General features: G+C 43.5%; 1 protein-coding gene across 2 annotated transcripts in view; it reads left to right on the forward strand.

Annotated features, from left to right (window-relative positions):
* LOC121277854 (signal-induced proliferation-associated 1-like protein 2) overlaps window positions 1-13,123 on the forward strand; it is a 647,580-nt gene that overhangs the window by 484,899 nt on the left and 149,558 nt on the right. The window lies entirely within an intron of this gene.

The raw sequence follows: 13,123 nt of genomic DNA on the forward strand, positions 1-13,123 counted from the left end.
GGTAGAGAATTCCAAAGATTTACCACCACCTGGCTGAAGAAATTTCTCTTTATCTCAGTTGTAAATGGTCTACCTCTTATTCTGAGACTATGTCCCCTGGTTCGAGAACCCCCCACCAGGGGAAACTTCTTTCCTGCAACTACCCTGTCAATTTTGTACACTTCTGTGTAATCATCTGTAATTCTTCTAAACTCTGGAGAATACAGGCCCAGTCCCCTCAATCTCTCCTCATAGGACAATCCTGCCATCCCAGGGATTAGCCTGGTGAACCTTCATTGCACTCTTCTATGGCCAGGATATCCTACCTTAGGTAAGGAGACCAAAACTACACACAGTACTCCAGTTGTGGTCTCATCAAGGCTCTACACAACTGCAGCAAGACTTCCTTACTCCTGTACTCAAATCTCCTTGCAATAAAGGCTAATGTACCATTTGACTTCATAATTGCTTGCCGCACCTTCATGTTAGCTTTCAGTGACTTAGGAACAAGAACGTCCAGTCCCTTTGAACATCAACATTTCCTAATCTCTCCCCATTTAATAAATACTCAGAGGGCAGAATTTTCTGCCCATTGGGCGGACATGCCCAACCCAATCTCCGGCAGCCAGGGAGCCGATCCCTGCCGGAGAAGCGGGCCCCGCAGCCATTTTGAGTGGGTGGGCCAATTAAGGCCCACCCAGCATGACACCTAGCAGGAAGTGCTATGCGCTTCCTGTGTGTGCGGGGGTGGTGGGGGGTGGGGGGGGGGGGCGGGGATTCCCCAAATGCGAGAGTGCGCTCTTTCGCGCATGCGCATAAAAGAGCACACATCTCCCTGAGGTTAAGTGCTGCCTCAGGTAGATCGATGACAGCTGTATAAACATTAAAAATAGAAAGAAAAAATCCTTAACATGTCCCCCTCATGTGACAATGTCACACGAGATGGGACATGTTTATAAGAAGCACAGAAACTTTATTACACCTTTTTAAACCCTACATGAAACCTCATCCCACTGGTAGTTGAGGTTTCAAGTTTTTTCAGAAGCCCGCCGGGGCTCCTGGCCTGCCCACCAGCCTTAAGGTTGGACAGGCAGGTCCTTTAATTGTTTTAATGATCCTGTCAATGGCCTCCATTGGCTGATTTCGCTGTGCCCCCCCCACCACCTTCCTGAAGATTTAAATGGGTCGGACATCATCCTGCGTCATTTTGCGTGTCGGCGAGCAGGTCCCGCCCCTACTCGCCAACAACAAAATTCAGCCTAGCATTTCTGTTTTTCCTACCAAAGTGGATAACTTCACATTTTTCCACATTATATTCCATCTGCCATGTCCTTGCCCACTCACTTAGCCTGTCGAAATTCCCTTGAAGCCTCTTTGCATCCTTCTCACAACTCACATTCCCACCAAGTTTTGTGCAATCAGCAAACTTGGAAGTATTACATATGGCCCCCACATCCAAATCATTGATATAGATTGTAAATAGTTGGGGCCCAAGCACTGATCCTTATGGTATCCCACTCACAGCATGCCAACCTGAGAATGATCCGTTCTTCCTACTCTCTAATTTCTGTTGGTTAACCAATCCTCAATCCATGCCAGTATATTACCCCCAATCCCATGTGCTCTAATTTTGCTTACTAACCTGTTGTTGGGACTTTATTGAAAGCCTTCTAAAAATCCAAAAATATTACATCTACTGGTTCTCCCTTATCTATCCTACTGGTAACATCCTCAAAAACTCCAACAGGTTTGTCAAACATGATTTCCCTTTCATAAATCCATGTTGATCTTGCCCAATCCTATCATTATTTTCAAGTGCCCAGTTATCAGATACTTTATAATAGATTCTAGCATTTTCCCTACAACCGATGTCAGGCTAACAGATCTGCAGTTACCTGTTTTCTTTCTCCATCTTTTCTTAAATATTGGGGTTACATTTGCTACTTCCAATCTGCAGGCATCGTTCAAGAATCTATAGAATTTTGAAAGATGATCACCAATGCATCCACTATCTCTACAGCCACCCCGTTCAATGCTTTGAGATGTAGACCATCAGGTCCAGGGGATTTATCGACTTTCAGTCCCATTAATTTCTCTAGCTCTACATTTTTACCAACACTAGTTTCTTTCAGGTCCTCAATCTCACTAGTCCCTTGGCTACCCAATATTTCAGGGAGGTTTTTTTTGTATCTTCCTCCGTGAAGACATATGAAAAGTATTTGTTTAGATTCTCTACCATTTTCTTATTATCCATTATAAATTCTCCATTCTCTGCCTGTAATGGGCACACATTTGTATTTATTAATCTTTTCCTTTTTACATAGCTTTTACGGTCCATTTTTATATTCCTTGCTGGTTTACTTACATATCCTATTTTCTCTTTTGTTATCAGTTTCTTGGTTCTCCTTTGCTGAATTTTAAAATGCTTCCAATCCTCAGCTTACTACTTCTTTTTGGCAATTTTCTATGCCTCTTCCTTTGACCTAATAGAATCTTTAACTTCTCTTGTTAGCCATGATTGGATTACTTTTCCTGCTGGCTTTTTGTGCCTTAAATGAGTATAAATTTGTTGCAAACCATATATTAATTCTTTAAATGCTAGCCATTGCCTGTCCACCATCATACTTTTTAACATAGTTCCCCAGTCTGCTTCAGCCAACTTGCCCCTTATACCTTCATAGTTCCCTTTATTTAGATTAAAGACGGTAGTTTCAGGTTGAACTCTAGCATTTTCAAACTTCATGTAAAATTCCACCATATTATGATCATTCTTCCCTAAAGGTTCCTTTACAACAAGGTTATTTATTAGCCGTTTCTTGTTGCACAATATTAGATCTAAAATAGCCCATTCTCTAGCTGGTTCCTCAACATACTGATCTAGAAAATCATTGGCCAGAATTTTCCCATCCGCAAGTTGGGGGCGGGGCACGCTCGCCGACGCGAAAATGACGCGGGATGATGTCGGGGTTTCCCCCGACATTATCCCGGTCCATTTAAATCTTTAGGAAGGCAGGCGGACAGCAAAATCAGCTGTCCACCCACCAACCTGTCAATGGCCAATTGAGGCCATTGACAGGATAATTAAGATAATTGAAGACCCTGCCCGTCCAACCTTAAGGTTGGCGGGCAGGCCAGGAGCCCCAGCAGAAAGGAGAAAAAACATGAAACCTCATCCGCTGGTGGGATGAGGTTTCATCTCTGTTTTTAAAAACTTTAATAAAGTTTCTGTGCTTCTTATTAACATGTCCAATCTCATGTGACATTGTCACATGAGGGGGACATGTTAATAATTTTTTAATTTTTCTATTTTTAAAGTTTTTTAGACTGTCAGTAATCTCCCTGAGATAGCTCTTAGTCTCAGGGAGATGTGCGCACTTTCGCGCGCATGCGTGAAAGAGTGCACTTTGACAGTTGGGGAATCCCTCCCCCCCTGCACAGGAAGCGCATAGCGCTTCCCGTCGGGCAGCCTGCTGGGTGGGCCTTAATTGGCCCGCCCACTCAAAATGGCAGTGGGCCCCGGTTCGGCGGTGGGAGTCAGCTGCCCACCCGCCGCTGAGCCATCCGAGGGCAAAATTCTGCCCATTGTGTATATACTCCAGGAATCCGTCCTCCTCAGCATTAGTGCTAATTAGGTTTATCCAGCCTAATTGTAGATTAAAGTCCCCCGTGATTACTGTGTTATCCTTGTTACATGCACCTCTAATTTCCTGATTTATACTGTGCCCTACATTACCATTACTGTTTGGTGGTCTGTAAACAACTCCTACCAAAGTTTACTGCCTCTTAGCTCCACTCAAACTAATTCTACATCCTGATCTTCCAATCTAAGATCCTTTCTCTCAAATGTACTGGTCCCATCCTTTATTAACAGTGCAACACCATCTCCTTTTCCTTATTGCCTATCGTTCCTAAATGCCAAATACCCTTGAACTTTTAGTTCCCAATCTTGTCACCCTGCAGCCACATCTCTGTAATGGCAATTAGGTCATATCTATTTACTTTTTTTGTGCCATCAATTCATCTACCTTGTTGCAAATGCTATCTGCATCCAGATAGAGTACCTTTAATTCTGTTCTATTATTTTTGCAATCCATGGCATTTGCTGCTTGCGCACTCTTATGTTTCTATGCCCTGCCTTTTCCTGCCTCACTCTGATACCCATTTCACTTATTGCTATCCTGCTCTCTTACCTTCTCCTCTCTCTCTCTGGTTATCACATCTATCCTCAACCCCACTATTTAGTTTAAAACGTTCTCTACTGCCCTAGCTATATGGCTCACCAGAACACTGGCCCCATGTAAAGACTGTTCCAAAGGTCTCCACAGGCTACAGACTGATATAGATAGGTTAAGTGAGTGGGCAAAGATCTGCAAAGCTCATTTAAGACAGAGATGAGGAGATTTTTTTTTCTCTGAGCGTCATGAGTCCATGGACATTTCTTCCTCAATAGACAGTGGAAACAGGATCTTTGAATATTTTTAAGACAGAGTTTGTATGTATAATCGGTACAGCTCCTACTTCCTCCAAGTTGCTAATGCCCCAGGAATTGAAACCCATTTCTCCTACACCAATCTTTGAGCCACGCATTTAACTCTATAATTATAATTTACCCTCCAGCAATTTATACATTGCTCAGGTATATTACCTTTGAGGTTCTGCCTTTTAATTTAGCCCCTACCTGCTCATACTCTCTAAGCAGAACCTCTTTCCTACATATGTTATTGGTATCTACATGGACTACAACCACTGGATCCTCCCCCTCCCATTGCAAGTTCCTCTACAGCCCAGAGCAGATGTCCTGAACCCTGGCACCGGGCGGGCAGCACAGCCTTCAGGACTCATGCTCTTGGCTGCAGAGGACTGTGTCTATCCCCCTCACTATACTGCCCCCTAGTATCACTACATTCCTGTTAGTTTCCCCCCTGCTTGAATGGCTTCCTTCACCATAATGCCCTGGTTACTTTGCGCATCGACCCTGTAATCCCCACGCTCCTCCATACAGGTTGCACGGGCCTCAAACCTGATGGACAATTGCAAGGGCTGAGGCGGCTCCACTTCTACCTTCTTGATCCCTTACCTGCCTCACTTGCAGTCACACCCGCCTGCTCCTGACCAAATCAGAAGGCCCTATCCTAACGGGTGTAACCACCTACTGGAATTAAGTGTCCAGGTAACATTCCTCCTCCCTGTTGTGTTGCAGTGTCCACAGCTCAGTCTGCAGCTCATTGACTATGAGCAGAAGCTTTTCAAGCCGCAGACACTTATTGCAGATGTGTTTCTGCTGGATAACACTGGCATCCAGGAGCACCCACATCCTACAGGTGCAGCACATCACCTCCCCTGCTATCTTTATTGTATCTTAATTAAGTAATGAATTAATTATTTTCTTAATTAATTTTGAATTAAATGTGCTAACAGCCAGGGACTTTACAATTTTGTCTGCTGGCCATGAACTGAGTTCCACAGCTGCTCCTGGATCTCGACCCGACCCAGCAATTAAACCTGTAAGTGAAATAAGGGCAGAGAGTTATTACACATCTTAAAAAAATCTAGGTAAAAATCACATATTCTGTTAAGGCTCACATTGCTGTCAGTGCTCTCGTATTATGCATGCAGTTAAGCCCCAGATGATGAGAATCATTTAAGATTAATTGCGTTGCCATCACTTGAGTTGCAGAGGTCTGCGGCTGTGTTTCCAGGTGCCACAAGCATTTGGCGGTGGCTTGACCTTACTGTTGCTGTGCATCTGGTTGCTGCCTTTCGAACTTCAATGCTGGAAAATCATTAATGCCATTCTCCCACCTGATGCTGTTTTGAGAGTAGAGGAAGGGATATATAGATAGACAAGTTACCTGATTCTTCGAGTGTTTTTTCCAGCTCTATGTTTTGTGTGTCGATTACCCCCACCCTGTGGTGTATGGCTGTCCCCTCCTCCTCCATCATCTGCTGTAGGGCTACCCTCCCTTTCCTCAGCCATGCCACTTTCTGCCCAATTTTGCAATTTTCCCATGTGTGTTTTCACATCAAGGGAGTCAAGAGCAACAGTAGACATTCCTGATGGGACTTTATGAATCTGGCCATGCAGGCTGAGTCCCATAGCTAGATTCCGGGTGTTCAAAGAACAGAGAAAAACATAGATCAAATCCAGTAACGATAAAAGACTTTCTAATTGCACACTAATGCAGCACTGTCTCGAAATTTCAAACTCCCTCAATACTTCCTCAGTATATTTCTCTACAAATTTATGAAAAATTTGTGAAAAGCAAATAAAAAATGGGTTTTATAACTGGCCAGCAATACATACCTTCAAAATTTTACAGATTATTGATCGCTGAAATCTCTCTTGTGCACTCTCTCGTGCTCTCTCTCTCTTCTCTCTCTCTCTCATCTCTCTCCCAGGGCAGACACCATGTGGCTGGCTTCTGCAGGCTGCAGATTCAAACTACCCACCCCTGCTGAGTGCCATTCGCAATGGCCAATCAGATTTCAGCTTTGCCGAGATCTGACTAATCAGCATTACACAGGAGTGGGACCTCCGGTTTTGAGATTTGGGACGGAGTCAGGAACAGGCGCCAAAATCTCAGTGAGGCAATGAGCTTCCTCCAATGGAAACAGGAGGCTTCTGTGATCAGTGCCATATTGCATCAGGGAGCACATTAATCAAATTGAATTAAAGCAAATACTGAACTCCTTGTTGAACCCCAGCTTCTCTCCGTGTCTCCCCCAGTTACCAGCTCTTTCTGCTTGGTCCTGCCTCTCCCCCAGCTTCTCTCCAGATCTCCCTGCATTGTTGACGCCCCCATGTTTTCCCCTAGCTCTTGCCTGCTTCTCCCCGGCTGTTCAGGCCTCTCCCCCTCCGCTGGCCACCGCACTCCCAAACTTGCCGGCTCTGCAACTTCTCTGGCCAGCTCTCCACCGGCTAATCCCTGCACTTCTCCTGGGTTCGCCACATGCTTCTCCCCTGCTGCCCCCTGTGTTTTTCCCTGAGCTGCTCCACGTACCTCTTGTCGCGCTTTCCCTGGCTCTCCAGGCTTCCCCCCGCACTATCTACTTCTCCCTGCGCCCATTGATGAGCGCCTGTGTTCAGGTGCCAGTAGGCCTCAGGCCTCTTATCAATCACACCCCCGAGTGTGAGTGAGGCTGAAAGGATGAGTTGAGTGGGTGAGCAATGCTGTGAGTGCGAGGGAGGGGTTGAGTGGGTGAGGGTGATTGCAAGTGAGTGTGCGAGGGAGAGAGAATGAGTGAGGATACACATGCAGCAGGCCCATCAAGCGACATTTCGGCGAGTGCTGAGGGCTCCGCCACCTTCATCTCCTCTTCTCCGCCACCTCAACATCAGCCTCTTCCTCTCCGCCGCTTCCACCTCCTCCTCTTCCTCTCCATCGATTTTGTCCCGACTCTCCATTTTGACCAGCTTTCAGTAACATTAGGCAGCAGTGCTGGTCTCTGGCTGGCTGCTTTCCCAGTGTTGAGTAGCCCTTGTCACCAGTACTATTCCCAATGACGAGAATTGTTCAGATTGTTCAGATGCCCAAAATTCGCATTTATTTCAGAGCTATGGGGACACATCAGAATCCCAGTGTGACCCTATCGGGACTCGAGCAATGCTCATCTTCAGCCAGTCCTCAGTGCAAGCTCGCTGTAAATCAGAACTAGACATACCCTAAAGTCGGCTGACAATATTGGAGGCGAAATGCTTTCTGGTTGGCTTCTGGTTGACCACACCGGCTATTCTGGTTAGGATGTGATCCGGTTACAGCTATTTTTTTCTTCTGGGTAGCAGTTACTCACCAACCAATTGACTTATGGCTTTCTTGTGCACTATAAACTGAAACAGTGTTCTTTATACCCTGCACCCCTTGCTGAAGTCCCTCTCCTTACAGCCCCACTCTTCTCATTGAAGTCTTGTTCTTTATACATTGCTTTCCTCCCTAAAGTCTTGCTCTTTGTGCCCTGCCCTCCTTGCTGAAGTCTCACTCTTTGTTTCTCGCTCTTCCTGTTGAAGTCTCGTTCTTTATACCCCATTCTCCTCGCTCAAGTTTCGTTCTTTATGCCCCACTCTGCTCGCTAAGTCCCGCCCCTTATACACCGCTCTCCTTGTTGAAGTCTGGCTCTTTGTACCCTGCTCCCCTTGCTGAAGTCTCACTCTTTATACCCTGCTCTCCTTGTTGAAGTCTCGTTGTTTACAGCCCAGCTCTCCTCGCTGAAATCTTGCTTATTATTCCTCCTTATATGTATTCCTGGATGAGCAGAAGTTTCCACCAACAAAATGTTAGGAAAGCCGAAGCCATCCTCATTGATCTCCATGACAAACTCCATTCCCTAGACGCCAACTCCATCCCTCACCCCCTGACAACTGGCTAGGGCTGAATCAGATTGTTAGCAACCTTAGCGTTATATTTGACCCCAAGATGAGCTTCCAACCACATACCCGCACCATCGCTCAGGACTGTATGCTTCCACCTTTGTAACATCACCCAATTCTGTCCTTGTCTCACCTAGTTGTTGCTGAAACCCTCACCTATGTCCTTGTTACTTCTAAACTTGACTATTCCAATACCATCCCACTTTCTACCCTCTGTACACTTGAAGTTACACAAAACCCTGCTGCTGCATTCTAATGCTCACCAAGCTCTGTTCACCCTTCAACCCTGTGCTCGTTAACATACATTGGCTCCTGGTAAAGCAACACCTCAGTTTTAAATTCTCGTCTTTGTTTTCAACTTCCCCCCCGAGTCTTGCCCTGCCTCTCTCTGTAATCTCCTCCAGCCTTCAACACCAAGGGCTCTGAAATCCTCCAATTCTGAATTTTATTGTATTACTCTTGTGCACTCTTTTTAATCGTTCCACCATTGACTGCCAAGACCCTAAGCTCTGGAATTGCATCCCTAAACCTCTCTACCTCTCTTACATCCTTTTAGACTCTCCTTAAAACCTACCTTATTTTACCAAACTTTTGGTCATCTACTCTAATCTCCTTATGTGTCTCCATGTCAAATTTTATTTGGTAATGCTCCTATAAAGCATTGAGAAATTGAGAAATTTTACTACATTACAGCCACTGTATAAAAAAGTTTTTGAGCGTGTGCTGCAATGAGGAAGGTACTGCTCTTCAAATGAACCATTAGACCAAGGGTCTGCTCCAGTGGTTTATATGGAGATTAGAAATTTGATGGGACTAATTGAAGAAGGGTATGTGTAATCTAGGGGTCCTGACCAATGCTATTTCTGAACAAAAGAATCCAATTAAAAGAGCAATCCCACATTGCTGTTTATGGGTTCCTACACTGTACAGAATGGTTCCTGCATTATGTAAGAAAACATATCATAGTAATTGATTTTATTTGAGATGATTGAGTGACAAGTGCTCTATAACTACAAATTTTATTCAATCAGCCCCTCAGTAAATTATTTAAAATTGATTTTCTCTTCTACTTTTATACTGTATATTTATGAGCACTATTCCCCAACTGACCCGGATGTCATGGTAGTTCAAAAATGTGATAGGGCAGCCTGTGGAAACTTGCCCGCTCATAAGCTCCCATGGACTGAGAGAAGAACGCACCAGTTGGGAAACTGAGTGCAAGTTTTGTCCAACTGTTCTGTGACCAGGCACTTGGAAACAAATGCCACCTGTGATTCTGTATTCCTATTAAATGGAAGCTGCAGTCTTGTCAGACCATAGCTGTGGACTGAGGGGGAAATGTTTTAATATTCCAGAATTTCAGACTTTGAAATTGAACACCAAGCTCATTTACGCAATCATTTAGTAATTTAATGCACCATCTGCAAAAACATTAAAATAACACAATTTTTAATGATGTTTAATTGTTCAAATGTAGAATGAATCAATTTTACAGTTTATGATGATCATACGGTTTAATTTCTCAGATGAAAACTTTTTAATGTTAGAAAATTTGAATTTGAGAAGGCCGTTCATTTCTCTGTCAAGGTCATTGTTTTTATAAAATCCAAGCTGTAAGTGTTTAATCGGAGTGAATTCAGCTTTGAGCACCAAATTATAAATTCATGTGATGAATAGCTTCACTGAAAGATCCAATTGGATCTGAATTTGTTAGAATGTGGATGCCTACCTTACATTTACAGTTAGTGACCTGTTTGGACAAAAGTGAAGATACGTCTATAGTTATAGTCAGTTGGAGTCACATTTATGGTTTTCCAAGCTGAAGGCACGATTCCAGAATCTAGAGAACTTCGGCAAGTTATGACCAACACATATTCAATTTCCCTATTGTATTCTTCTAATACCAATGGGTGGAAACCATCAGCTCCTGAAGATTTTGCTGAAGCCCCATTATCATTTTTTAACTTGTTTTAAGTTTCCCTCTTTAAGTTATTTAGTCCTCTCCGTTTACTGTGAAACTGATACATATATTAATTTAATGCCTGCCATTTCCTTTCCATCCATTTATAGTATCACCTGCATCTATCTTTAATGGACTCACATTTCCCCTGCCCACACTTTCTCTTAATGTTTTTATAAAACCTTTTACTTGATATCTCTTGCAAGATTTTGTTCATACATTTTTTTTGCACCCCTTATAACTTTTCTTTATATCTCTTTGTTTTTTTTTAAGAGGTTTCCCAGGTCATTTGATTTCCACTTTTCCTAGCACTACATAAGCTTGGTACTATCTCTTACCTTATTTCAAATACCTCACAACTACGATAAGGCCAGACTGCCTCCTGCTCCGTGATACCTTAGATAGGCCCATAAGTAGCAAGAACATCTTCCTTGTTGGGAAGAACTAGTTACTGCATTTTATTCTTCCTTGCCTCCACTAAGTTTCTGTTTATCCTGCTGATTGTCAGTAGCACACTGTTCGTATACCTATGTCCCTACTGGTGTGACTATGTTCTGGAATAAATAATCCAGATATTGCCCCTCCCTTATGTGTCAGAGTGTCCCTAATTCATGTTCCAGCTCAACAACTGAGCCGTAGTGTCTTGATTTGGATATTTCCCAAAGGAATGTTTATTTAGAACATCCTTGCGTTCCCAGATACTGTAGCCCGGACGCACTGCCTGTGCTGCCATTATCTCCTCTATATTTATTTCTTTATTTTACAGCAGTTACTTATTTATCTCCAGTGCTTATTCAAATTTACCACTAAATTATGGTTATCAAATGAACTTAATTTGGTTTCTATTATTCCTATTTCTTAGGTGTAATAGGCTATACAAAACTATTTACTTAAAACTGATCATTTGGTTTTAGATCTTGCTGCCTGCGTATTAATTTTTAAGTATAATAATGTCTTAATCCACTGTGCTGTTAAATATTAAAGCATGAATAAATAACTGAGTGCTTAGGTTTTATTCCTCAGGCTCCTGCACTCCTTCCTCAGTATTACTGAAGATGTCACTTTTCAGATTCTTCACCTATTGTTTCAGAGCTGTCACTGCATTCCTTGGGCTGTTTTGCTGTTATTAAATGCTTCCTCTGGATCTTTCTTAAGATGCTCCACCCTGTGGTTCAATGGTTGGCGTATGGTGCTAATAATCTCAAAGGATGGGTTCAATCCCTGACCTGTCCACCCTGTAGCCACTTTGCCTGAATGGTAACCATGGGCAGAATTTTACAGCAGTGGGATTTTACGTTCCCACTGAAGTCAATGGGGTTTATAATGGCTCACCGCATTTTACGGCCCCGTTCCGCCGTAAAGTTCTGCCCCATGTTATTTTGGGGTCTAAAAGTCAACAATCCCTTGGATCTCATGACTTGCATCCTAGGGTTTAACTAAGTGGCAGCCATGGAGATACCATTGCTACATGTCACTTTTCATGTATGCACTGGTTTTAATCTTCCAGAATTCCCTGGATTCTATTGTTTATTCAGGTTGTAATTAACAGGGGAGATGGGGAGGAAATAGGTGGATATGGTCTATTTTGATTTTTTTTTAAAGCATTCAATACAATGCCACACGAGATGCTATTACACAAAATTAGGACCCATGGAATTGCTGGGGGGTTATGTATTGGAATGGATGGAGGATTTGTTAATGGATAACAAACAGAAGAGGAATAAACAGGTTATTTTCAGGTTGGCAGGATTAATTAGTATGGTACCGCAAGGATCCATGCTTGGGCCTCAGCTATTTACAAGCTATTCAATGACCTAGTTGAGAGGACTGCTCGCAATGTATCCATGTTTGCTGACAATACAAAGATAGATAGGGAACTAAACTGTAAAGAGGATGCATAGACACTATGAAACGATTTCGAGAGGTTAAATGAGTGGGCAAGATCATAGCAAAATGGGACATACCACAGGTCAGTGTTAGGACTTTGGCTCTTTTTGATGTATTTTAATGACCTGGACTTGAGTGTACAGGTTTTCCAAAACTCCCTATATTCTAGAATCCAGGGAGAATAGAAGATAGCCTAACACTGCTATTCAAGAAAGAAGAGGGTCAGCACAGTGGTCAGAGACATAAGAGTGTAACTGCGAGTGATGCAGGTAAGGGGACCCAGAGGGCAGGAGTGCAGGAGCTTTAGCCTTTGCTTTTGTCCAACAAGTTTGAGGTTCTTTCAGCTTGTTTGGATGAGAGTGGGGGCTGCAGGATGCATGTGCTGACTGACCATGTCACTGTGGTACAGGAAACATACAAATTAGGGGCAGGAATTGGCCACTCAGCCCCTTGAGCCTGCTTCACCATTCAATAAGACCATGGCTGATCTGAATGTAACCTCAACCCCACATTCCTGCCTACCCCCAATAACCTTTCACCCCCTTATTAATCAAGAATCTATCTAGCTCTGCCTTAAAAATATTCAAAGATTCTGCTTCTACCACCTTTTGAGGAAGAGTTCCAAAGACTCACAATACACTGAGCCATTCAAATGGGGGGAGCAAAAAGGAATGTAGTGGTAGTAGGGGACAGTATAGTAAGGGGGATTAACAATGTTCTCTGCAGCAAAGAGCTAGAATCCAGAAGGTTGAGTTGCCTGCTGGTTGCCAGGGTTCGGGACATCTGTTCAGGGTTGGAGAAGAACTTGCAGTGGGAGGGGGAGGATCCAGTCGTCGAGGTCCATGTAGGTACCAACAATATGGGTAGAACTAAGAAAGAAGTTCTGCATACACACCATGAGGAGCTAGGCACCAAATTAAGAAGCAGAACAT

The sequence above is a fragment of the Carcharodon carcharias genome, chromosome 5 (assembly GCF_017639515.1).
Source record: "Carcharodon carcharias isolate sCarCar2 chromosome 5, sCarCar2.pri, whole genome shotgun sequence".
In the NCBI taxonomy this organism is placed as follows: Eukaryota; Metazoa; Chordata; class Chondrichthyes; order Lamniformes; family Lamnidae; genus Carcharodon; species Carcharodon carcharias.